The sequence below is a fragment of the Oncorhynchus keta genome, chromosome 19 (assembly GCF_023373465.1).
Source record: "Oncorhynchus keta strain PuntledgeMale-10-30-2019 chromosome 19, Oket_V2, whole genome shotgun sequence".
Lineage (NCBI taxonomy): Eukaryota > Metazoa > Chordata > Actinopteri > Salmoniformes > Salmonidae > Oncorhynchus > Oncorhynchus keta.
The window spans coordinates 50891870-50916963 of record NC_068439.1 but is presented as its reverse complement, the minus strand read 5'-3'; the positions used below and the strand labels follow the sequence as shown (position 1 = coordinate 50916963).

General features: G+C 41.8%; 1 long non-coding RNA gene across 1 annotated transcript; it reads right to left on the bottom strand.

The window, feature by feature from the left end:
• Positions 1 to 15186: 15186 nt before the first annotated feature.
• On the bottom strand, positions 15187 to 17884 carry LOC118397778 (uncharacterized). The gene is made up of 3 exons (XR_004828493.1): positions 17869 to 17884; positions 15870 to 16121; positions 15187 to 15765 (listed from the first exon to the last, which is right to left on the bottom strand). It is a non-coding gene; the product is annotated as an uncharacterized LOC118397778 (long non-coding RNA).
• Positions 17885 to 25094: the final 7210 nt, after the last annotated feature.

Here is a 25094-nt window from a genome sequence, read left to right as displayed (position 1 = left end):
ATGAATTCAACTGAAATGAAAAAGTGAGCAAAAGCATGCCACAACAACTTTGTTGGCCCACTTTTACGAATCAGAGTCATTTTGAAATGTTAGTTTTCCTGTTTTAACAACACAATGGGGCCTAAATGTACTTGTGTGACAGAAATGTAACACAAACAATCTCATACATAATTACTAATATAATTTTTATACTGTCTTGTCTATCTAAGGTTCTGTGGAAAAACTTTTAAATCATCTGTTAGAAGACAAATGCTGTTGCTTGTAGGCAGCGTTTCAAGACTGGTAAAACCACAGAGATGAGTTGGGGGACTTTGACCGGGATCATTGATAGCCAGCAACCCCTGGAAGGTATCCTCAATGATGACTATTTGGGCAGTTCTAATGGGGGACTGTTCCAATCCTCATTTTGTAGGACACATTCATTCAACATGTGCCATCCCCGGACTGCAGGGGATATGTGATGTTGTCAGTCATCTCTTGCACTCCCATAATAACAATTATGTAATGAACTCAATTCTTGAAGAAACAATGTTCTCTAATGCAGCAATGTAATAATTTCCTGGAGGCAGATGATCACCATAGCTTGGAAGGGATGAAGGTCAGCCCACTACATCTGCAGCAGCCAGGAGGGAAGATTATGTCATTAACCAGGGCCGGAGGACAAAGACAAGGCTGAGCATGCATGAGAAACTGGCCATGGAATTTCATGAGCGTAAACTCATCTATTTAAAAGAAGAGAATGATATGAAGAGGCAAATCCTTCATGTTGAGTTGGCTATGGTGTGAAGCAGCAGCAGTACCAATGTTCTTCAAAAAACAGCACCAGTTCGGGGTTCCCAATATTTCCATTTGTGAATTAAAAACCTTTTTTGTGAAGAATCCATGCCTATTGTTTATTTCAATCACTTTGTATATGAGAGGTGCTGCATAGCAAAAGCATCTCTTCCGTTTCTGTCATTGTCTGCCTCAACCATGGGAACATCTGGGCCATCCTCATCCTCAATGCGAGGATCTCGGCAGCCATGCTGCTTGAGGTCATTGTGAAGCATTGCTGTTGCAATTTTGACAATGCAGCATCTTATCGGTTGAACGCGCAATGTGTTTCTGAGACACTGGGAATGACACTTCCATACACCAAACATGCGCTCCACTTCACATGGTGGGGATATGAGCTTGGTTGTACCATTGTTGCTCAGGTCCTATTGCATGAAGATATGGGGTGAACAAGAAGTTGGTCTTTGCATACCTGCTGTCACCAAGTTCGATTCCACTATGTTGTCCTCCTTCAAGGTGATCATACATAGAGGAATTTTGGGAAATCCTTGAGTCATGAGTGTTGGAGAACTGCAAATTGGGAGTGCACACACTTTGTACATTTATAAGAGAAACAGTTTTTAAGATTCCTGTACTCCTCAGCATCTGCAGTAGAGGGACACTTGATGGGAATATGAAATCCATATGTACAGCCGATGACTCCAGGGAAGTTCCCAACTTCATAGAACTGTACTTTGTAGTTGGCTTGGGCAGCAGCATCAAGGAACTTTAATCCTCTGCCAGGTTTAATTTAAGCCTTTGCTTATATCTAGATGAACTCTAATCACCCTTCTGGAAATCTGACTTTTTAAATCTAGACTAGGGCAAGTCTGAGACTATTTTTTTAAACCATGTCTGAAAAAATTACTTTTCAGTTAGTCCAGATTAAAAGTGCAATTTTGTCTAGGATTAGGCTTAATCTGTGTCTGCGATTAAGCCTGCTAAAATAACATATGGAGCTGTTTAAAGATGGTCAAACCATGGATTATTTAGCTATTTGATTTTGAATTTTAGGACACTTTAGGTATAAAACAAATCTAAAAATGTTTTTGATTAAATATTGAATTTGGCCTGTACTACTATAACCCAAATAAATACCTTGAATAAGTCATTCATAAATGAAAAATAAGTTTTTGAAGTGGCTGTCCTATATCTAGAATATATAAGAAAGCTCAGGATTGAGATGCAGCCCATACAAACAAAAAAAAAAACATATCTCTAGCAAAAACTGACAAATCTGGATGGGGATTTTTGTATGACGTTAGATTGACGCACATGTCCACCAATAGAGTCTGTCTCATCCCCTTCATCTACACTGATTGAAATGACATCAATAAGGGAGCACAGCTTTCACCTGGATTCACCTGGTCAGTATATGTCATGGAAAGAGTTCCTAATGTTTTGTACACTCTGTGTATATCAGTTGTTTAGCTGGAATGGAATGTTCATATCCTGTACACTCACTGGCCAGTTTATTAGGTTCACCACCCTATTCATAAAAATGTATCACTCCGACAGACAATGAGTCACGTGGCCGAGGCTCACGATATAAAGCAGGCAGACAGGCATTGAAGCTTACTGTTCGATTGAACGTTAGACTGGGCAAAACGAGTGAACGAAGTGACTTTATGCGTGGTATGATCGTCAGTGCCAGGTACGCCGGATCCAGCATCTCAGAATCGGCCGACCCACTGGGCTTTTCACGCATGTCAGTGTCTAGGGTTTCCTGAGAATGCTGTGACAAAAAGACATCCAGTCAAAGGCAGTCCTGTGGGAGAAAACAGCTCGTTGATGAGGGTTTTTTAAGGAGAATGGCAAGAATTGTGCACGCTAACAGGAAAATAACAGCGCAGTATAACAGTGGTATCCAGATCGGCATCTCGGAACGCACAACTCGTCAGTCCTTGTCAGCAGACGGCCACACCGAGTTCCACTGCTATCAGCTAAAAAGAAGAAGAAGCGGCTCCAGTGGACACGCGATAACCAACACTGGAAAATTGAGGAGTGGAGAAAATATTGCCTGGTCTGACGAATCTTGGGTCCTGTGGAGTCATGCTGATGGCAGAGTCAGGATTTGGCATAAGAAGCATGAGTCCATGACCCCATCCTGCCTGCAGTCAACGGTGCAGGCTGGTGGCGGTCATGTCGAGAGGTAAACATTTGGTCCCATTTCCATACCCCAAAGAATTCAGGCTGTTCTAGAGGCTATATGGGTGTACCTACAGATGTAGGATCTTAATCTGAGTCACTTTGCTACAGCAGGAAAATAATCCTGCAGGAACAGCAAATGTTAAATTGTTCTGTAGATTAAGTGGTTGATACATTTTTCGCTGGGGCAAATCAAATCTGACATTTCAAAGTGAAAATGAAGAACTTTAGAAGCCTTTTTAAACTTTGACTGAAAAAACCCTCCTCCTCACAGTTGCCCATGTCCCTTAATGTTGATGATGTGGTTGTTACTGACAAGGAGCACATGGCTGAGTTCTTTAATCACCACTTCATTAAGTCAGGATTTCCATTTGACTCAGGCTTGCCTCTTTGCCTGTCCAACATGTTTGTACTTTGTTTTGCGCTGCTACCATGTTGTGCTGCTGCCATGTTGTATTGCTACCGTGTTGTTGTCATGTGTTGCTACCATGCTGTGTTGTCATGTGTTGCTGCCATGCTCTGTTGTTGTCTTTGGCCTTTTGGTAGGCCGACATTGCAAATAAGAATTTGTTCTTAACTGACTTCACAAAAAAAAAAGATTGCATTTGCAAAATGATCAGCAAACAAAGGAGTGATCAAATTAAGATCCTCCATCTTTAATACACTGGCCACTGATTGCATATTTGACTGTGATATGTGTTTTTTTTATTTTAAATTTATTTAACCATGCAAGTCAGTTAAGAACATATTCTTATTTTCAATGACGGCCTGGGAACAGTGGGTTAACTGCCTGTTCAGGGGCAGAACGACAGATTTGTACCTTGTCAGCTCGGGGGTTTGAACTCGCAACCTTCCGGTTACTAGTCCAACGCTCTAACCACTAGGCTACGCTGCCGCACTTTTCTATCTTAAGATGAATGCACTAACTAACTGTAAGTCTATCTACAGTAGATAAGAGCATCTGCTAAATGATAAAAATGTCAAATGTAAATGTTTTGATTCATTTTTGAAACTTTTCTTTAGCTATTGATGTCACAAATGCATCATTTGTACAATTATTTAATAACAATCTTGTTATTTGTTACATTTGACTGTAAAATGTAACAGTTCTACTTATTTCTCTGAGAGTGAGCCAATTATATATGTCTAGTGTTTACATGGTGAACATGATATGTGATAGACACAAACACACACTCACACACTTTCACTCTCACACACATACACACACACACACACACACACACACACACACACACACACACACACACACACACACACACACACACACACACACACACACACACACACACACACACACACACACACACACACACACACACACATGCTACACACACACACACATCACAATTGCTGCTACCATATTATTATTTACTATAGATAATACTTCACAATTTATAAACTTGCCCCCCAATCCTCTCTTTCTCTGATACATTAGTAAATATTGTACTATAAATTGTGCCTTTCAGTATTACTGTATTTCTGTATTATACTTGTGCTACAGTGTCAGGAGTCTTTGAAGCGCCCTCTGAAGCCCCCTCCTGCTGTTCAAATACCATTTCCTACAAGAAATCTGCCTCCAGAAATAAAAGCTTCTCCCAAGTGGGTGTGACACCTACTCCCGTTGTCTGCTGCACTGTTGCTTGGATTCCACCTGGCGATCTGTTCACCGTCTGCGTGGGCCTGTCTCCCAGGCTGGTACAGGTACAGTTGAAGTCTGAAGTTTATATACACTTAGGTTGGAGTGAATTAAAACTCGTTTTTCAACCACTCCATACATTTCTTGTTAACAAACTATAGCTTTGGCAAGTCGATTAGGACATCTACTTTGTGCATGACACAAGTCATTTTTCCAACAATTGTTTACAGACTTATAATTCACTGTATCACAATTCCAGTGGGTCAGAAGTTTACATGCACTAAGTTGACTGTGCCTTTAAACAGCTTGGAAAATTCCAGAAAATTATGTCATGGCTTAAAAAAATGTAAAATGATGTCATTCTTATAATAACGTGGGGATCCTAACTGACCCAAGACAGGCAATTTTCACTAGGATTAAATGTCAGGAATTGTGAAAAACTGTGTTTAAATGTATTTGGCTAAAGTGTATGTAAACTTCCGACTTCAACAGTAAGACTCACCCCTCTCTCCGGAGCGAGTGACTCTGAACTTACAATATATATTTTTTAAATGATTGTGAAAATTGTTATTTTGCTATTTGCCTCATGACTCCTGCATACTTTGATGACTACAAACTTTCTTAACCCAACCGTGGGACAGACTGTGTTTGTTCCCACACTTGGGACTCTGACTCTATTGGTTACACAGACTTTTGGCCTCCCATCCTATTCTCACCACCTTTCGCCGGCTTTGAATTCATGTTACCTGATGAAATTGCTGTACAATATGATCTTGTTGCCATCTGATGGACATTCTGATGTCATAAATCGGCACTGCAGAGCTCTCCCTGTACTATGCAGTGTCTTAATTGTATTACTGTTGATGATATATGGAAATATGCATGTACACCCTGGCCCATCTACAGTTGCTAGCCCCAATTCTGACTTGTGCTCGGATATCTGCTTCACTGATTTCTGCTCTCGTAAAAGCCTGGGTTTTCTGCACGTTAACACTCGAAGCTTATTACCTAAAATGGATCAATTGAAAGTGTGGGTTCACAGCTCCAATCCAGATGTGTTGGTCATTACTGAGACGTGGTTAAGAAAGAGTATTTTGAATACTGATGTTAACCTTTCTGGTTATAACCTTTTTCGGCAAGACAGATCTTCCAAAGGTAGGGGAGTGACAATCTTTACCAAGGATTACCTTCAGTGCTCGGTTGTCTCCACCAAGTCTGTCCCCAGACAATTTGATTTGCTGGTTTTAAGCATTAAACTTTCAAATAGCTCTTCTTTGACTGTTGCTGGTTGCTATCGTCCTCCATCAGCATCAGCCTGTACCCTACTTGCCCTAAGCTCTCTCCTGGCCCCTTACACGGAGTCTGAATTTGTCCTGCTAGGTGACCTAAAGTGGGACATGCTTAACCTTTTGCGTGTAGGGGGCAGTATTTTCGTTTTTGGCAAAAAAATGTACCCATTTGAAACTGCCTATTTCTCAGCCCCAGAAACCAGAATATGCATATAATTGTCAGATTGATAGAAAACACTCTAAAGTTTCCAAAACTGTAAAAATATTTTCTGTGAGTTTAACAGAACTGATATTGCAGGCGAAACCCTGAGAAAAATCCAATCAGGAAGTGCCTCTTATTTTGAAAGCCTTCTGTTCCTATGCATGCCTATCCTCCATTTAAAGGGATATCAACCATATTCCTTTTTCTATGGCTTCCCTAAGGTGTCAACAGTCTTTAGACATAGTTTCAAGCTTTTATATTGAAAAGACCATATCTTCTTTAAGGTTGCTGCCCCTATCGCCGCCAAGCCTATCTCCAACTTTTTTAACTTGTTGAGTGTAGGGGGCAGTATTTTTGTATTTGACAAAAAAACGTACCCATTTGAAACTGCCTATTTCTCAGGCCTAGAAACTAGAATATGCATATAATTGTCAGATTAGGATAGAAAACACTCTAAAGTTTCAAAAACTATCAAAATATTGTCTGTGATTATAACAGAACTGATATTGCAGCTGAAAATCTGAGGAAAATCCAACAAGGAAGTACTGTTTTTCCTGAAAGCTCTCTGTTCCATTGGATGCCTTGCCTCCATTTAAAGGGATATCAACCAGATTCATTTTCTATGGCTTCCCTAAGGTGTCAACAATCTTTAGATATAGTTTCAAGCTTTTATTTTGAAAAGTGAGCATGAAAGATCACATTGCGTAAGTGGATGGCTGGGTACCAGCTGAGTTTTTCATGCGCAACAGCCATTTTTTCTCTCCTATGGAAGAAGCTACATTCCGGTTGACATATTATCGATTATATATTGTAAAAACAACCTGAGGATTGATTATAAAAAACGTTTGACATGTTTCTACGACCATTACGGATACTATTTGGAATTTTCGTCTGCGATGTCGTAACCACTCGAGCCTGTGGATTTCTGAAGATAACGCTCCAAACAAATGGAGTTATTTTGGATATAAAATAATCTTTATGGGAAAAAAGTAACATTTATTGTGTAACTGGGAGTCTCGTGAGTGCAAACATCCAAAGATCATCAAAGATAAGCAATTTATTTATGGCTTTTCTGACTTTTATAACCAATCTACTTGGCTGCTAGTTGTTATATTTTGTCAACTGAGAGAGATGTTCTTACATAAACGCTTGGTATGCTTTCGCCGAAAATCTGTATTGAAATCTGACACGCCAGGTGGATTAACAACAAGCTAAGCTGTTTTGCTATATTGCATTTGTGATTTCATGATAATTCAATATTTTTAGTAATTTCATTTGAATTTGGCGCTCTGCAATTCAGCGGATGTTGATGAAAATGATCCCGCTAATGGGATGGGTGCATCAAGAAGTTAACCTGTCTCTCCTTTCTGGGGAGATTCCCATTTCTTGGAAGGCAGCCGCAGTTCATCCTTTATTTAAAGGGGGAGATCAAGCTGATCCTAACTGTTATAGGCCTATTTCTATTTTGCCCTGTTTATCAAAGTGTTGGAAAAACCTGTCAATAATCAACTGACTGGCTTACTTGATGTCTATAGTATTCACTCGGGTATGCAATCTGGTTTCCACTAAGTTTATGGATGTGTCACTGCAAACCTTAAACATCCTCAATGATGTACCTGAGGGGTCTTAGGCCTGGTTTGCTAACTACCTCTCTCAAAGTGTGCAGTGTATAAAGTCAGAAAATCTGCTGTCTCAGCCACAGCCTGTTACCAAGGGAGTACCCCAAGGCTCAATCCTAGGCCCCACACCCTTCTCAATTTACATCAACAACATAGCTCAGGCAGTAGGAAGCGCTCTCATCCATGTATATGCAGATGATACAGTCTTATACTCAGCTGGCCCCTCTCTGGATTTTGTGCTAAATGGTCTACAACAAAGCTTTCTTAGTGTCCAAACAAGCTTTCTCTACCCTTAACCTTGTTCTGAACACCTCCAAAACAAAGGTAATGTGGTTTGGTAAGAAGAATGCCCCTCTTCCCGCAGGTGTTATTACTACCTCTGAGAGTTTAGAGTTTGAGATAGTCACCTCATGCAAGTACTTGGGAGTATGGCTAGACGGTGCACTGTCCTGCTCTCAGCACATATCAAAGCTGTAGGCTATAGTTAAATCTAGACTTGTTTTCCTATATCGTATTCGCTCCTCTTTCACCCCACCTGCCAAACTATCCCTGATTCAGAGGACCATCCTACTCATGCTAGATTACGGAGACATAATTTATAGATCAGCAGGTAAGGGTGATCTCGAGTGGCTAGACGTTCTTTACCATTCGGCCATCATATTTGCCACCAATGCTCCTTGTAGGACACATCACTGCTCTCTATACTTTTCTGTAAACTGGTAATCTCTGTATAACCGTCGCAATACCAACTGGTTGATGCTTATTTATAAAACCCTCTTAGGCCTCACTCCATCCTATCTGAGATATCTACTGCAGACCTCATCCTCCACATACAACACCTGTTCTGACAGTAATATTCTGTTAAAGGTCCCCAAAGCACACACATCCCTTGGTCGCTCCTCTTTTTTCAGTTTGATGCAGCTAGCGACTGGAACGATCTGCAACAAACACTCAAACTGGACAGTTTTATCTACTCAGTGGCCACAGAGCGTAATTCAATACACGCATAATTAGGTTGGCGGTTGCTATCATCTCTCGTCTTCTTCCACCACTGTAACACTATTTACAGTCGTCTACAGTGTGACTTTGAAGGTGGAACTCTCGACAAGGGCCCCTTTTCCAAGGCTCAGTGCCAGCGTACTGTATACCTGAGCCTTCTACATTTGCAAGAGAAAATGTGATAAATACTTCATATATCTGATGTTGCACCACAAGGTAATCCTAATTCACACGACGAGCTAATTATAATCCTATCACTGTGATATCCTTCCACTTGGTAAGGTAGTGATATCACCAATGTAAGCCATAAAAATAAAGGACAGTCAGTCGGTCATATATATTTAGACCATGCTGTAGGTGTCATGCATTGAACATATCTCATTAGTCTACAGGAGAATGGTTCTGGCCTGTCTACTGCTAAAGTGCTATATAATCAAACTGTGATGGGCTCCTTTCTCATCTCACAAAATATTATAGCCTTCCGGAATCTGATTCACATTTTTCTTCTATTTTCATCCGGCTCTGGGAAAGAGAGAGAGAGTCAGATTTCCTTGAGGGTTAATGACATTGTCACAGCACCTTATCAAATTAGCAGTGTGTAAGCAATAACATCTGGCAAATACATGGTGCATGTAATGTCTGCTCAGCCTCACTACTCCTCAGAGAGAGATTTTGATTTTGATTTATTAGGATCCCCGTTAGCCGACGCCAATGGCGACAGCTAGTCTTACTGGGGTCACATAACGAAGAAGACATTACAGACCAAAAATATACTTTACAAAGACTTTACAATTTACATGCAGAGAGAGGGAGGGAGAGGGGGGTGGAGAAAGAGAGAGGGAGGGAGCGAGGGAGGGTGTAAAAAAAGATAGATATGAAGTGAGAGCACACAGGGAGACAGGGAGAGGAGCAGGGAGAGAGAGACAGGGAAAAACAGAGGAAGGAAGAGAGGGGAGAGATACAAGGAAAATATATAGGAGAGAGGAAGAGAAAGAAAAATAGATAGAAGCATGACCAAAGCCTCAGAGAGTGAGATAGAATGAGAGACTAAGGGGATGATGGGAGAATAAGAAATAGAAAGAGAGAGAGAGACCAATACTCCTTAAACCTTCAAGGCTACCCACCTCTTGTAATTAGTAAAACCGACAGTGGTAAAAAAAAAGAGAGAGACCTACAGTCTTTAATAAAATATTAAAAGCCTAATTAAAATGAGTTAGGCCTTCCAGCCTACACTCTGAAGCTTAACGAACCAAGACATCTTTATATAACACCTCGGCCATAATGACAGGATGGGAGATTTGACTTCATTTGATCTGAGAAATGAATCAATTTAATAATACTTGACAGATCCGTGCAGAGAGAATCTCATGTCAGACATATGTGTATGATGGTTTCGTCATGTTATGTGTGAACCACAGAAAGAACATGGTTGGTGTTAAAGTAACATCTAATGAGGATCCAAGGCATCAAAATATCTTAGATTGAATCTAATCTTATTGTATTGTCTCCTGTTACAGAATCATCTTAACTAGAATGGAGCGATCACAGCTTCTCACTGCTGGCTGTCTGGCAACACTCTAAGCCTTGACAGTTAGTGTTGGCTGGCCACCCATGCTGTCACTGTAAGTCTTTCCCTCCAATGGAGAGCCAGCTGGCCTGGCTTAAACTGATACACATTCCACCACCAGCACACTGCAGACTGAGAGAACTCTGGGAGGACAGAGGAGAGGAGGGAACTGCAGGGGAGGAGTAGACAGAGGGGGGGTGGGGGATGGCATGAGAGGAGATCCCAGCAAACAGGGGATGGCCTGAGAACATTTGGCGACGTTCCCATTAGGCCCCTTAATAAGGGTTTCGATGTGACTTTATCCAACTGAGAATGTAGCGTGATGGTCCCAAGGGAATGTTCTCTGGGGGACCTTTGTGCAGTTCCCTGTAAGTTCCCAGGACGTCACTAAGGACCATGTCAGGAACTTTTTATGACGTTCTCAGGAATTTAATTTCACAAGTCATTAGGATGTTGCGTGATGGTCCCAAAGGATCTCTGGGGGAAATTTGTATAGTTCCCTGGTTTGTCCTGAGACGTTTTTAAGACTTTCTTGGGACGTTGTGTCATGATCCCTTCAAGGTACCCTGACTGTTCTTGGGATATTCTATCATGGTCCCCTAGAAGTTTTGTCTAATTCCTAGTTTGTCCCTTGGATGTCACCAAGGACGTTTTTAGGACGTTCTTGGGTAGTTGTGTTATGGTCCCCTGAAGGTCTACTGAACCTTCTTGGGACGGCGTGTCATGGTCCCCTGGAGGTTTTCGTAACGTGATGGTCCCATGTGTCCCAAACCATTAGAAGTAAATGAATGAAATTATATGGGGATTTTATGGTAAGTAGTAGGAGGTTCGGCTATAAAGTGTAAAATCTTTCATCAATTACAATATGATTACATTTGACATGATCACTTAGTACTGACTTTTCAATATGACCCCATGTAACTCAAAACCTCTGGATATGGGGTACGCTGATATTTCTGTTGCGCACTGTTTGTAGAATTTCTGAAGTCCGTTACACATTCATTACTTATAATACATACGGTGCATTTGAAAACGATTAAACTTTTCCACATTTTGTTATGTTACAGCCTTATTCTAAAATGGATGAAATAAAACAAAATCCTCATCAATCTACAAACAATAATGACAAAGCAAAAACATTTTTTCGTTTTTGCAAATGTATTACAAATAAAAAACAGAAATACCTTATTTAAATAAATATTCAGACCCTTTGCTATGAGACTCGAAATTGAGCTCATTTGCATCCTGTTTCCATTGATCATCCTTGAGATGTTTCTACAACTTGATTGGGGTCCACCTGTGGTAAATTCAGTTGATAGGACATGATTTGGAAACATCTGTCTATATAAGGTCCCACATTTGACAGTGTAATTCAGAACAAAAACCATGCCATGAGGTCAAAGAAATTGTCTGTAGAGCTCCAAGACAGGATGTGTTGAGGCACAGATCTAGGGAAGGGTACCAAAACATGTCCCCATTATTTTTAAATGGAATAATTTTGGAACCACCAAGTCTGGCCACCCAGCCAAACTGAGCAGTCAGGGGAGAAGGGCCTTGGTCAACGAGGTGACCACAAACCCGATGGTCACTCTGACAGAGCTCCAGAGTTCCTCTGTGGCGATGGGACAACATTCCAGAAGGAGAACATCTATACAGCACTCCACCAATCAGGCCTTTATGGTGGAGTGGCCAGGCGGAAGCCACTCCTCAGTAAAAGACACATGGAAGCCTGCTTAGAGCTCTCAGACCGTGAGAAACAAGATTCTCTGGTCTGATGAAACCAATACGGAACTTTTTGGCCTGAATGCCAAGCATCACGTCTGGAGCAAACCTGGCACCATCCCTACAGTGAAGCATGGTGGTAGCAGCATGCTGTGGGAATGTTTTTCAACGGCAGGGACTGGGAGACTAGTCAGGATTGAGGCAAAGCTGAACGGAGCAAAGTACAGAGAGATCCTTGATGAAAACCTGCTCCAGAAACCACAGGACATCAGGCAGGGGTGAAGGTTAACCTTTCAACAGGACAACGACCCTAAGCACACAGCCAAGACAATGCAGGAGTGGCGTCTTGACAGATCTCTAAATGTCTTTGAGTGGCCCAGGCAGAGCCCGGACTTGAACCCGATCAAACAGCTCCAGCGCTGTTACTCCTCACCCATCCTGACAGAGCTTGAGAGGATCTGCAGAGATGAATGGGAGAAACTCCTCATATACAGGTATGCCAAGCTTGTAGAGTCATACCCAAAAAGACTCGAGGCTATCTCAACTGGTAACCATAGCCGAATACCGACCGGGCATGGTGCGTGCCCAGTGGCCTCATTGATTTTGTTAGTTATTCTCACACTGATATTCCATAAACATGGCAGAAGTCGTTTCAAAATGTGTAGAATTGCAAAAAATGTGCTTTAAAACAGCAAAAATGTTGCTCCACCCCATGGGAAAATGGATTAAATTTAACAAAAGTAGCTGCAAAGTTGCAATTTTTTTTCTCTCTGCCCCATGGCAAAATGAGTACATTTGCAGAAAACTTGCTTTACAACTGCAATATTTGCTCTATGCGTAGAATTGCAGAAAATTATTTCTGCATCTGTTGATGTCTGATTGCCCAACAATCTGCTCATTCACCTCATCCCCTCCTCCCTCCTCCGTCTCTGGAGACCTCCTTCCGTTCCTTTACCGCCCTCATCAACCTATTTGATGTAAAAAATAACAGACAGGTATCCTTTCTGTCTTTTCTATGTCTAGCATTAAGATTGTTGCATGTCTAATCGAACATTTAACTTAAATTAAATCAAAGAATAACTGTATTTTTACATACCTGTAACCTGTTCTTAACTCTGCTCCTGTTCTCCGTGACCCATGGGTTCTGCCTAAAAATCCGATGTTGATCCACCTGATGTCCTCCATTACCAACCACCCTCCATCTTTTCATGACATCATCGACAGCTACCGTTATTGTCATTATCTGCTAAGAAGATTTACTTGATGTGTCATATTGGACACACAATATGTGAGATACACAGATGGACTTAAAACACCTGCACTCCAAACACTCTTCAAGTCCTCCTTCTGAGACTGGCTGGCTGTTAAGAACAAGTGACAGAACCACTCACCCAAACAGCACCCACCTCCAGTCTATGATTGTCATGTGACTGTATTAAAAATCTGTGAAAATAAATGTATGAAATACATGTACCGTAAAGAGATGAAAGTTTATATATTTACATTTTAAATATTGTCAGGTTCGTTTTCACAGCTGTTTCACAAGGTGTTCATTGTTGTAAATTTTAACATATCTGTTACAGAACCCCCCTGCCGAGAGCACTACAGGAGCACTGTCTGTCTTTCACCCATCCTCGCCCTTTCTCCCCCTCACCTGAGAGATCAATATCTCCTCCAGCTCATGGCTTCAGCCAATCGGACAATAGACATGTGTCTCACCTCTGTGCGTCCTCTAGCCTTGCAGTCTCTCCAGGCCCCGATTGGCTAGCCAGCCTGACCCATGCTCTCCAAAGGAGTAAATATTTCCCGTAACTGAACAGTGTTATTCCAGTCTGTGATGGTGGAAGTATGTGCATGGGATGGTTGACTACAAAGTAAGTTGCTGTCGCTGTTATCAGTGCAGTATGTGGACGAGCAGTATTCTATGTAGTTGTCATTTCTATTATTATTATGTTACTACTAATTGTCTGCAATGATCAGTTTTTGCTCTTATGCGTTTCTGTGCAATAGCCTACTATTTGTGTAATATACAGTTATTGCGATTATTATTACTGTGCTATTGCAATGCTAGCCATTAATTGGGTGTTACTATGTAATACATGGTTACTAGCTTATTATTAGATACAGTGCTTGTTGTTCTATCCCATATCTCATTCTATCGTTCTTTGCAAATATCTATTCAGGTCAGTGTATTTATCTCCTGTATAGCATATTTATTAACTCTCTGTTTTTGTCCATTACAGAACCATACCCATGTTCATCTTCTCTTTTGTGAGATTAAAGTTACTGTGTGTGTTAACTCTTGGGCTGCTTTGCTGCCCTCTAAGCGGAGGCGGTGTCAGTGAGTCACAAACCAGTAAAATACGTAGAGCCGGGTTGCTATCGTTCAAGTGTCCCTTGATGGTATTTGTTAATTCAACATTGTTAATTGTTGTATCCTAGGACCTATAGTAGGTACATATATATATGAATGGAGTGGAAATTAGCTCACTGTGATCTGTAAGGTAAGTAACATTAATGTGTCAAGCAGATTACAGGTTTCCGTTGCTTCTTCCTCAACATAGCCACATTTAAGACAGATTTCATGTTGTTGAATTGTTAAAAAGATACCCAAAAGTAGTTTGAAGTAATGTTTTCATCTTATTAGTGTAGTGAAGTAATATTAGTATATTATGCTGTATATCAAAGGAGGTTGGTGGCACCTTAATTGGGGAGAACGTGCTCGTGGTAATGGCTGGAGCAGAATGAGTGAATTGGTATCACATGGTTTCTATGTGGTTGATTCCAAACCATTTGCTCTGTTCCAGCCATTATTATAAACCGTCCTCCCCTCAGCAGCCTCCACTGCTGTATATACCTCACTTGCAAATCATAATAAGACTTAGCAATTTCAATTAGCCTGTTAAAATGTTTATCTGACTCCATAGAGATTATTTAGCAATAGGCAAGAGACAGTAGTTGAGTTAAAGCAATAGACAATCAAGAAATGTCTGAGAATTTAATTCTAAATACAAGTATACAAAAGATTGTACAATTAATGGATTCACATACAAGGCATAAAGCTTAAGTTGCAAAGCATTAACAAGCATTATAAGGAATTCATCTAAGTATGATCAAAGAAAAGAAACCATGGCTTGAGCTCATGGTTCATAGCTCATGGGAGAGAAAGAAAGAATGAAGGAAAGAAAATCTCACCACAGCAGTTCAAGAACAAAAAAAGAAAGAGAGACAAGGAATCTAAAATCTTTTATAACATCGGAATTGTTTCGATTAAAAATTTGAGTTGTTCACCAAAAGCATTACTGTAAAGTTAATTAACCTCCAATCAGATATCAGTCCTATATGATGTTATCACAACAGAACCTCTGCTTCTCAGAGGTGTGACAATAGGGGTTGGCAAGACAACACAGAGGAAATATAACGACACAAGGCGAGACCGAGATGCAGACATGGGAGGCAGATGGTTTGAGCTCTGATATTTATTATAATCCAAGGTGTAGGCAAAAGGCAGGTCGGGGACAGGTAAGAGTTCATAACCATGTCAAAGTCCAATACAGTACAAAGCGGCAGGCAGGCTCGATCAGGGCCGGGCAGAACGGTCAGGCAGGGGGACACAGAGTCAGGTGAGGCAAGGGTCACAACCAGGAGGAGGAGAAAAACAGAGACTGGGAAAAACAGGAGCGAGGAGAAAAACGCTGGTTGACTTGGCAAACAAGACGAACTGGCACAGGCAGGAAGATGGGCGACACCTGGAGGGGGGGTGGAGACAAGCACAAGGACAGGTGAAACAGATCAGGGTGTACAGGAAATTCTTGCATACAGTTGATGAGAGTCACTTCGAGGGCTGCCGTACCTAATCTTCCCTTGAACACATCTGATTTGGCATCAGACAGAATTGTTCAAAACCGGACGGCCAAGCACTGTAGTCACGGTAGACATTCTTCAGACCAGCAGTTCATGGTCCTAGCAGCATCACGTCAGAAGTGACATTTTGCATTTAGCATTGTCTTCTGCTTTATACATGCAAATGTAATTAGGTAACACCTTCCTGCACCCAAGCTAGATAGGAATGCTCCGTTCTTCTTTGTAAGATCATAACACACAACTGAAGGAACATCACAAAATCACATATTAATTCACACTTCAATGATCATAAAAAAAAGTCTGTTTGGATTGGTCTTTAGCAACTTCAGATGTGGTTTTGTCGAAAATATATCAAAGATAACTGCATCACATATGACAGTTTACTTGAAATTAAAACTTTCCAAATCTCTTCAGTGAAGTGATATTTATCATATAAGTATATTATATATACAGTGCATTCGGAAAGTAGTCAGACCCCTAGACATTTTCCACATTTTGTTATGTTACAGCCTTGTTCTAAATCTGATTAAATTGTTTTTTTCCCCTGGATCAATCTACGAACAATACTCCATAATGACAAAGCAAAAACAGTTTTTTTTTTAGAAATTTGGGAAAATGTACCAACAATAAAAAACAGAGATATAACATTAACATAAGTATTCAGACCCTTTACTCAGTACTATGTTGAAGCACATTTGGCAGCTATTACAGCCTTGAGACTTCTTGGGTATGACAAGCCCAGTCAGGTTGGGTGGGGAGCGTCGTTTCATAGCTATTTTCAGGTCTCTCAGATTCAAGTGCGGGCTCTGACTGGGCCACTCAAGCACATTAACGAGACTTGTCCCAAAGCCACTCCTGCGTTGTCTTGGCTGTGTGCTTGGGGAAGGTGAACCTTCGCCGCAGTCTGAGGTCCTGAGGGTTCTGGAGCAGGTTTTCATCAAGGATCTCTCTGTACTTTGCTCCGTTCATCTTTCCCTCGATCCTGACTAGTTTCTCAGTCCCTGCCGCTGAAAAATAGTTCAATCTTGGTTTCATCAGACCAGAGAATCTTGTTTCTCATGGTCTGAGAGTCCTTTAGGTGCCTTCTGGCAAACTCCAAGCGGGCTGTCCTGTTCCTTTTACTGAGGAGTGGCTTCCGACTGGCCACTATACGAAAAAAGCCTGATTGGTGGAGTGCTGCAGAGATGGTTGTCCTTCTGGAAGGTTCTCCCATCTCCACAGAGGAACTCTGGAGCTCTGTCAGAGTGACCATCGGGCTCCTGGTCATCTCCCTGACCAAGGCCCTTCTCCCCTGATTTTGGTTAGGCGGTCAGTTCTAGGAAGAGTCTTGGTGGTTCCGAAATTCTTCCATTTAAGAATGATGGAGGCCACTGTGTTTTTGAGGATGTTCAATGCTGCAGACATGTTTTGGTACCCTTCCCCAGATCTGTGCCTCGACGCAATCCTGTCTCGGAACTCTACGAATAAATCCTTCGACCCCATGGCTTGGTTTTTGCTCTGACATGCACTCAACTGTGGGACCATATATAGACAGGTGTGCCTTTTTAAATCATTTCCAATCAATTGAATTTACCACAGGTGGACTCCAGCCAAATTGTAGAAACATCTCAAGGATGATCAATGGAAACAGGATGCACCTTAGCTCAATTTTGAATATTATAGGGTGTGAACAGTTATGTAAATAAGGTATTTCCGTTTTTTATTTGTAATACATTTGCAAAAACAAAAACAGTTTTTGCTTCGTCATTATGGGCAATAAGTCTGTAATGTAACAAAATGTGGAAAACGTCAACATATACTTTCCAAAATGCACTGTACCTCACATGCAACACATAATAACACTAAACAATTAGCCTATTAAAATGTTGATCTGACTCCATAAAGATTTTTTCGCAATATGCAAGACTATTGTTGAGTTACAATAATAGGCAATCAAGAAATGTCTGAGAATGGAATTCTAAAGAAAGGAAAGAAAAAAATAATCTCACCACAGCAGTTCAGGAACAAAAAGAGAGAGATAGACTCACTGTCTAAGACCCTTTTATAACATCTGAGTTGTTGACCAAAAGAAATACTGTAAAGTTAACCTCCAATCAGATATCAGACCTACATGATTTAATCACAACAGAACATCTGCTGCTCAGATGTGTGACAATGGGGGTTGGCAAGATACACACAGAGAATGCTGAATTCCTAAGACAAAAGAGGAAATCCTTGCATACAGTTGATAAGAAGAGTCACTTCGGGGCCTGGGCTGCCCTACATTAGCTAAACAAAACTAGTTTAAGCAGAAAATTGTAGCAGAAATCAACTTTGTTTACATAGTGGGGATGAAAAGAATGTAAGTTTGGCTGCAATGATCTCCAAAATTCGACACAATATCACACTGTTGATATAGAAACGGATGCTAATATCTTAAAATGAAATTCCCTTGTGACACAGGGTAGGGGGACACTATTTGGCATTGCAGGGCTAGAGCCGGCCCTGAGGAGAGGAGAGGAGGAGACAAAGGAATCACTCATTTCAGTTGTTCTGTCAGTTCGTCCTTCAGTCAATCAGTCAGTCACTCTTTTGTTTTTGTTTTGATTTTTGAAAGCAGGAAGTCACCCCACATTCATTGCTGAGTCTACCTTGAGACATTCCTACAGTAGACTCTTAGAAGAAAAAAAATGCTATCTAGAACCTAAAAGAGTTCTCCGGCTGTCCCCATAGCATAGGAGAACCCTTTGAAGAACCTTTTTGGTTCCAGGCAGAACCGTTTTGGTTCTATTGGATTCAATGTAGAACTATTTCCCCAGAGGCTTCTACATGGAAACCAAAATAGTTCTACCTGGAACCAAAAAGGGTTCTCCTATGAGGACAGCCGAAGAACCCTTTTGGAACCCTTTTTTCTAAAAGTGTATTAGTCATTAGTCATGCTTCTGCACTTTATAAGAACCCAATCTTCAAAAACCTTCATCAGTTGTGGAGAGATAGAGAGATAATTTTATTTATTTTACTAGGTAAGTCAGTTAAGAACAAATCAATTTACAATGATGGCCTACATGATGGCCCTGTGTGGGAGATGTGGAGAGGTAGAAAGAGAGAGAGGTGGAGAGAGTCATCAAAGTTTGAGAGGTAGAGAAGTATTGAGGGGAAGAGAAAAATAATGGTTGAGAGAGGTATTGAGAGGAAGAGAGGTAGAGAGACAGATGTGATTATCTATTTATTATACCCCCCTTCCTATCCTCCTGGCATGCCCGGGCCCATTAGGCACCCCCGGGCCCATTAGGATCAGCAGTAGGGTCAGCAGGGCTGAGGGAAGCATCACACTGTAATTAGGACCCCTCAGTCTGCTCCACTCACTACAGTTCTGCTTTGCTGGGCTCAGGACTACCTTGTCATGTGGACACACACACACGCACACACAGACAAGCATGCAAGCACACGCACACACACACACACACCTGTCAGACCAAGTCAGGCAGGACGATGGGTGTATCTTCATCAATGTATGAGCTTGACACCTTGATAAGCTCATTCCCTGACGATGGCTCACGACTCTTCGTACTTGGCAAGTTCAACCTCCCGTCGTTTGCGTTCAATTAATTTCTTTCCAACTCTCTCTTTCCCCTCCTTGTCACCTTTGACCTCACCCTTTCCAAATCTCCTCCGACTCACAAGGCAAGCAATACACTTGACCTCATTTTTACTAGAGGCTGCTAACCTACTAATCTTACTGCAACCCCCCTCTTATCACCACTTTTGTGTCCTTTTCTGTCTCCCTTTCCCCCAACCCTAATCATGTGCCATCACAATCTTCACTCTCTCTCTTCTTCTATCTTATCATCTCTCCCTTCTGCTAAATCCTTCTCCCTCCTGTCTCCTGATTCTGCCTCTTCGACCCTATTATCCTCCCTTTCCGCATCCTACGCATCCCTGCTAGCTGGCTCAAACCTTCCCTCCTGCTCCGTGTCTGAGTGACTCATTGCGAACTTACAGAACAGGGCTGTGGGAAGCTGAGCGAAAATGGAGGAAAACTGAACTTTCGGAGGACCTATCATCCTTTCACTCCCTCCTCTCTACCTTCTCATCCTCTGTATCCGCTGCTAAATCCACTTTCTATCACTTTAAATGTCAAGCTTCTGCCTCTAACCCTAGGAAACTATTTTCCACCTTCTCCTCCTTCCTTAATCTTCCACCCCCTCCTCTCTCCCCCTCTCTGTGGACAACTTTGAAAAAAAGGATGAAGACAACCGCTACTCATTCACTCAGCCTATTTAGTCCACTGAGCTCACTCACACAGAACTACCCTATGCCTTGACCTCTTTCTTCTCTCTCTCTCTCCAGATTACATCCTGCTACTAGTGAGGTCTGGCCCCCCGACAACCTTCCCGCTCAGCCCTATTCCCTCCTCCCTTCTCCAGACCATCTCTGGAGACCTTCTCCCATTCCTCACTTCCCTCATCAACTCATCCCTGACCACTGGCTGCATCCCCTCTGACTTCAAAATGGTCAGAGTTGCTCCCCTCCTCAAGAAACCAACACTCGACTCATCTGACATATAGACCTGTCTGCCTTCTTTCTTTTTTCCCCAAAACTCTTTCCATAAACTTTCTTGTTATCTCTCTCAGAACAATCTTCTTGACCCTAACCAGTCAGGTTTCAAGACGTTTCACTCAACTGATATTGCTCTTCTCTATGTCATGGAGGCTCTCCGCACTGCCAAAGCTGTTCTCGTCTTCCTAGATCTATACACTGCCATCGACACCGTGAACCATCAGATCCTCCTCTCCACTATCTCAGGGCTGGACGTCTCAGGCACTCTTGGATTGCATCCTGCCTGACGTGGAGAGGATCTGTGCCTGCACCACGTACTGTCACTACTGGTGTCCCCCAGGGCACGGTTCTAGGCCCTCTTCTATTCTCTCTATACACCAAGTCACTCGGCTCCTTCATATCCTCACATGGTCTCTCCTATCATTGCTATGTGAATGACACTCAACTACTTTTCCTCCTCTGAAACCCAGGTGCCGCCACGCATCTCTGCATGTCTGGCAGATATCTCAACTTCGATGTTGTCCCACTTAGCTATCTTAAGATGAATGCACGAACTGTAAGTTTCTCTGGATAAGAGTGTCTGCTAAATGACTAAAATGCCATAATAATAAGTCTCTAACTATATGGTTCGTTAGAATTGAACACATTTCACCTTCTTGGAAATGCAAACACTGGGAAACATGTTGCCTCCAAACTTTGCTCAGGCCAGGTGTGCTAATGCTTCTTTCACATTTATGTTACTATGATACCAGCAATGCAAATTCTGTAAATTCAATGTAATTGGAACTTAAAAATCCATTTAGTCTTCATTTTGGTGAGTTGCTGAATGAGAATGCCCCAAAAGTGATGCGTAGGCCTGTCAGATGAACTGTGATTCTCCATCACGTTGCGATAAATGCTGCAATGGAGAATCTCCATTACCCAGCCATGAGTGTCTGTCTTTATCTTGCATCCATTAGGTACATGCAAGCAAGCCACATTAGATGCCTGTCCAGCAATTAAATGACAGAGAACATTTTTGGCGAATGCTGTTTTCAAGGTTTTGCATTCCTCCCTCCCTTTCCCTCTCTCCCTATTTCCACTACTATGTTTGAGCTTGTCACGTTCTGACCTTTATTTCCTTTGTTTTGTCATTATTTAGTATGGTCAGGGCGTGAGTTGGGTGGGCAGTCTATGTTTGTTTTTCTATGTTTTGGGGTATTTCTATGTTTCGGCCTAGTATGGTTCTCAATCAGAGGCAGGTGTCATTAGTTGTCTCTGATTGAGAATCATACTTAGGTAGCCTGGGTTTCACTGTGTGTTTGTGGGTGATTGTTCCTGTCTCTGTCTTTGCACCAGATAGGACTGTTTAGGTTTTCCATGTTTATTGTTTTGTAGTGTTCATGTGTACATTTACGTATTAAAAGAACCATGGACACTTACCACGCCGCATATTGGTCCTCTGATCCTTTTCGCCTCTCCTCTTCGGAAGAAGAGACAGAGCTGATGCACATCCAACTCAACATCCAGGTTTTGGTTGGAAATAAGCTTACTAACAGTATCACATTAGAATTAAAGGAAAGAGAAATAGGAATGGCAATGGTGGCTTCATTTCAGAAGTCATTTGCATCATCGTCTCTCTCAGCAAAGAAATATGTCTCATTTCCTAATGAGCAAGGGAGCAGATTTAATGTTCAGTAGCTGATGAAATCAAGGAGTTGCAACACACTGTAAATTCAACAACGACTCAGAGCACACCACTGAGAACCTAAAGTATCCTGAAAATTAGTAGGCACTCTATTCAATCAGATCCGCTTTAGCTGACATCCACATAGCAGTTGCTTTGGCATAGCGGTTGTTTTGGAGGTGTTGGAGGTGGAACTGCGTTAAAGCGGTCAAATCCACCAGCAGCTCCTGGCATTAAATCTGAAGCGATTGGCTGCACGGAGTTGCATTAAAAGGAAGCCCGTGCAGTCTTGTTTACAAGTTTGAACACTGAAATGTGAGCTATAATCTACTCTTCGATTTGGCTAATAAAAATCCACATTATTTAATGATTTTGAATTTGAGCATCATTATTTCTATATTAGCCTACACTTCCTCATTCTGAACTTCTCAGGGAAGCATGGTCAAGAGCAGCTGTTCACCGATTGGACAGCGCCAAGGCAGTTCCACCTCCGACGCAGCCAAAACATCAGCTATGCAGGTGTTGGCTGTTGCCGATTAACGCTTGACCTGATGGAGTCTAGGCCTTGTAGATCTCTTGCCTGACAACTCAAACGGAATTATTCCACTGCTGTAGGTTTGCTACATACTTTAGTCTGAGACTGCCATAATTTAAGTTTTCTTCAATGGAGTTTAATGGTGGTTGGCATCCAATACTTATGGTGCATTACCGCCACCAACTGTACGGGGGTAAAAAGGAAACTCCATACGGTGATGAGGCGGGGGGCTAATCCACATAACCTAAAACACAAAATCTATATCTAACTCCCTCAATTCTCCAATCTTCCATATCTCCCTCCCCAGGCTCTGGGACCTGACAAGGTATCACTGCTCGAGACAGTGCTTCATGTTACTCCTTCCCTGAGAAATCCTTTAGTCCCCGGAACTGCTCTGCCGCATCCACAATAATGACCATCTTCCTGGACTGTCACTCCACTTTAGCCATGCCATTGATTGCCATTGCCATAAAATTCACAAAGTCCACCTTTACACGTAACATCCCTGGATCCTGCTGGTGGAAAGAGAACTCTGCAGCCTCCATTAAAGGCCTTCCCAACACCATGGAGTCCTCAAGAGTACCTTTTGTTCCCTCCACCTTTTTGACAGCCTCTACATGGCCAGGACTATGACAACCTCATGTAGCTTTATGCTTTCCACCACAGTTGCAACACTTTACAGCTTCTTCATAAGAAACACCATGAACTTCTTTTCCACAACTTCTAAATCTTGGATTCATCTGCCTGCAGACACTCTTTACATTGCAAGGGCCATCGTTGAAATCAGTTGTGGTAACGTCAAAATGAGAGCTCTTGTACAAAACAAAGTCACCAGCGATTGGATAATGATCTCAAACCAATCAGAGTACCAAAGCCAATGATGAATTTTCAAAATGGCACTTTACCCTCATGTGTTCTGTTCTGGATCTGGCCCAACCCATTGGCTTCTGGGACCAATCAGAATGGTGCGAATGTGTTTGCGTTCTAGAAATTGTTTGAGAGGCACTCAGATCTAGACTCATTGCGTAGAAGAAACAAACGTCTGTGGCCGTGCCATAGCGATTGGCCGGAGCAAGGAGTTTGGGTAGCCAGTCAAGTAGATCTCATGCATGCGCTTAGACGAGGTGAAGAGGGCACAGTTCTCTTGACGGTGGTGCAGTATGATGTGTTATGAATAAATATGTATAACCAGTTTAATAATTTTGACTAACCTTCTGTCAAATTCTAACCATTAAACTAGGAGAATGAGTGCACAGAGATACAGTAACTTAGAGTACAGTTCTGCACTAAAGGTCAGTAATGTACTGTCTGTGTGTCTGCTCCTTGTAAAACATCATGAATCTTTAACGTGGCAACAGAACTGTACTGAGTGAGTTGACATTGTTCCCAAAAGCACACTTGACTGTACCTTTACTAAAATAGCTCATGAGTTTATTTTATTTCGCAGCACTTTACCACACTTTCTTTCGGTTTTCACTCAACCTCAGCCATAGTGATAAGTGCACATCTTTAGCTGACTCTACTGAGTTTTGACTAGTAGTCTCATTGAGTTGGTGAGCTCTGCAGTATACATTATGACAGTTGTTGCAGTGGAGTGAAGCATGGGTTTGAAAAACTGAACAAGGTGTCAGTTTACAGTTTAGAAACAGCCAAAGTCTTCAGGTAAGACATTTCCACATCCATATCTGTCAAACACCATCCATCCAGCCTACAGCTCCACGGATAATCTCTAAAACCCTATGACACACCACAGAGAGAGCATCCCCTAAGGCTATTCCTCACTAGATATATTAGATATATTTTGGTTCTTGCCGTCAGTCTCTCCCCTGAGCCTGTGTGTTTGATAGAGGTGAAACTAGAAAACACACTGCATCAAGTACAGCCATAAAGAATTGTCTAATCCCACCGACCAAAAGTACTCCTGTTTGTTGAAAGGTGAGGTTTTCCATTGCATATTAATTAGTATGTACTGTATATATATAATACTATACCCACATGGTAGGATAACCTGCAACATCGAAATACCTAAGCCAGTAACTCCAGTGGGTGCAGTACCATATTTCATCTATTACCTGAAAGTGGAATTTTAGGTACGGGTTGATTGTCCCTATAGACCTTACGTTGCTTCACTGTTATTAAATGTGAATAAGCCAGCCATGAAGTGGGCATACACCTGGGAATAGTGTCAGCAATAACCATTTCTGTTTTATTAATATTTAAAATGGCACACATCGACAGCCTTTGTTTTCACCTACAACCCTGAATTCAAATCCTGATCAATGATGTTGAATTCTAATCATCCCTGACAAACTATGAGATTTCATATCGTTCACAGTATTTGCAGAGTCATCGCTGGGCCTAACTCAAACTTTCCCTTGACTCATGCATTGATGTCAGTATCATATTGCAAAACCCATTATTACCCCTCAACTGGGGCAGAGAGAGCACCGAACAGAAGAGCCAGTGGGTAGTGT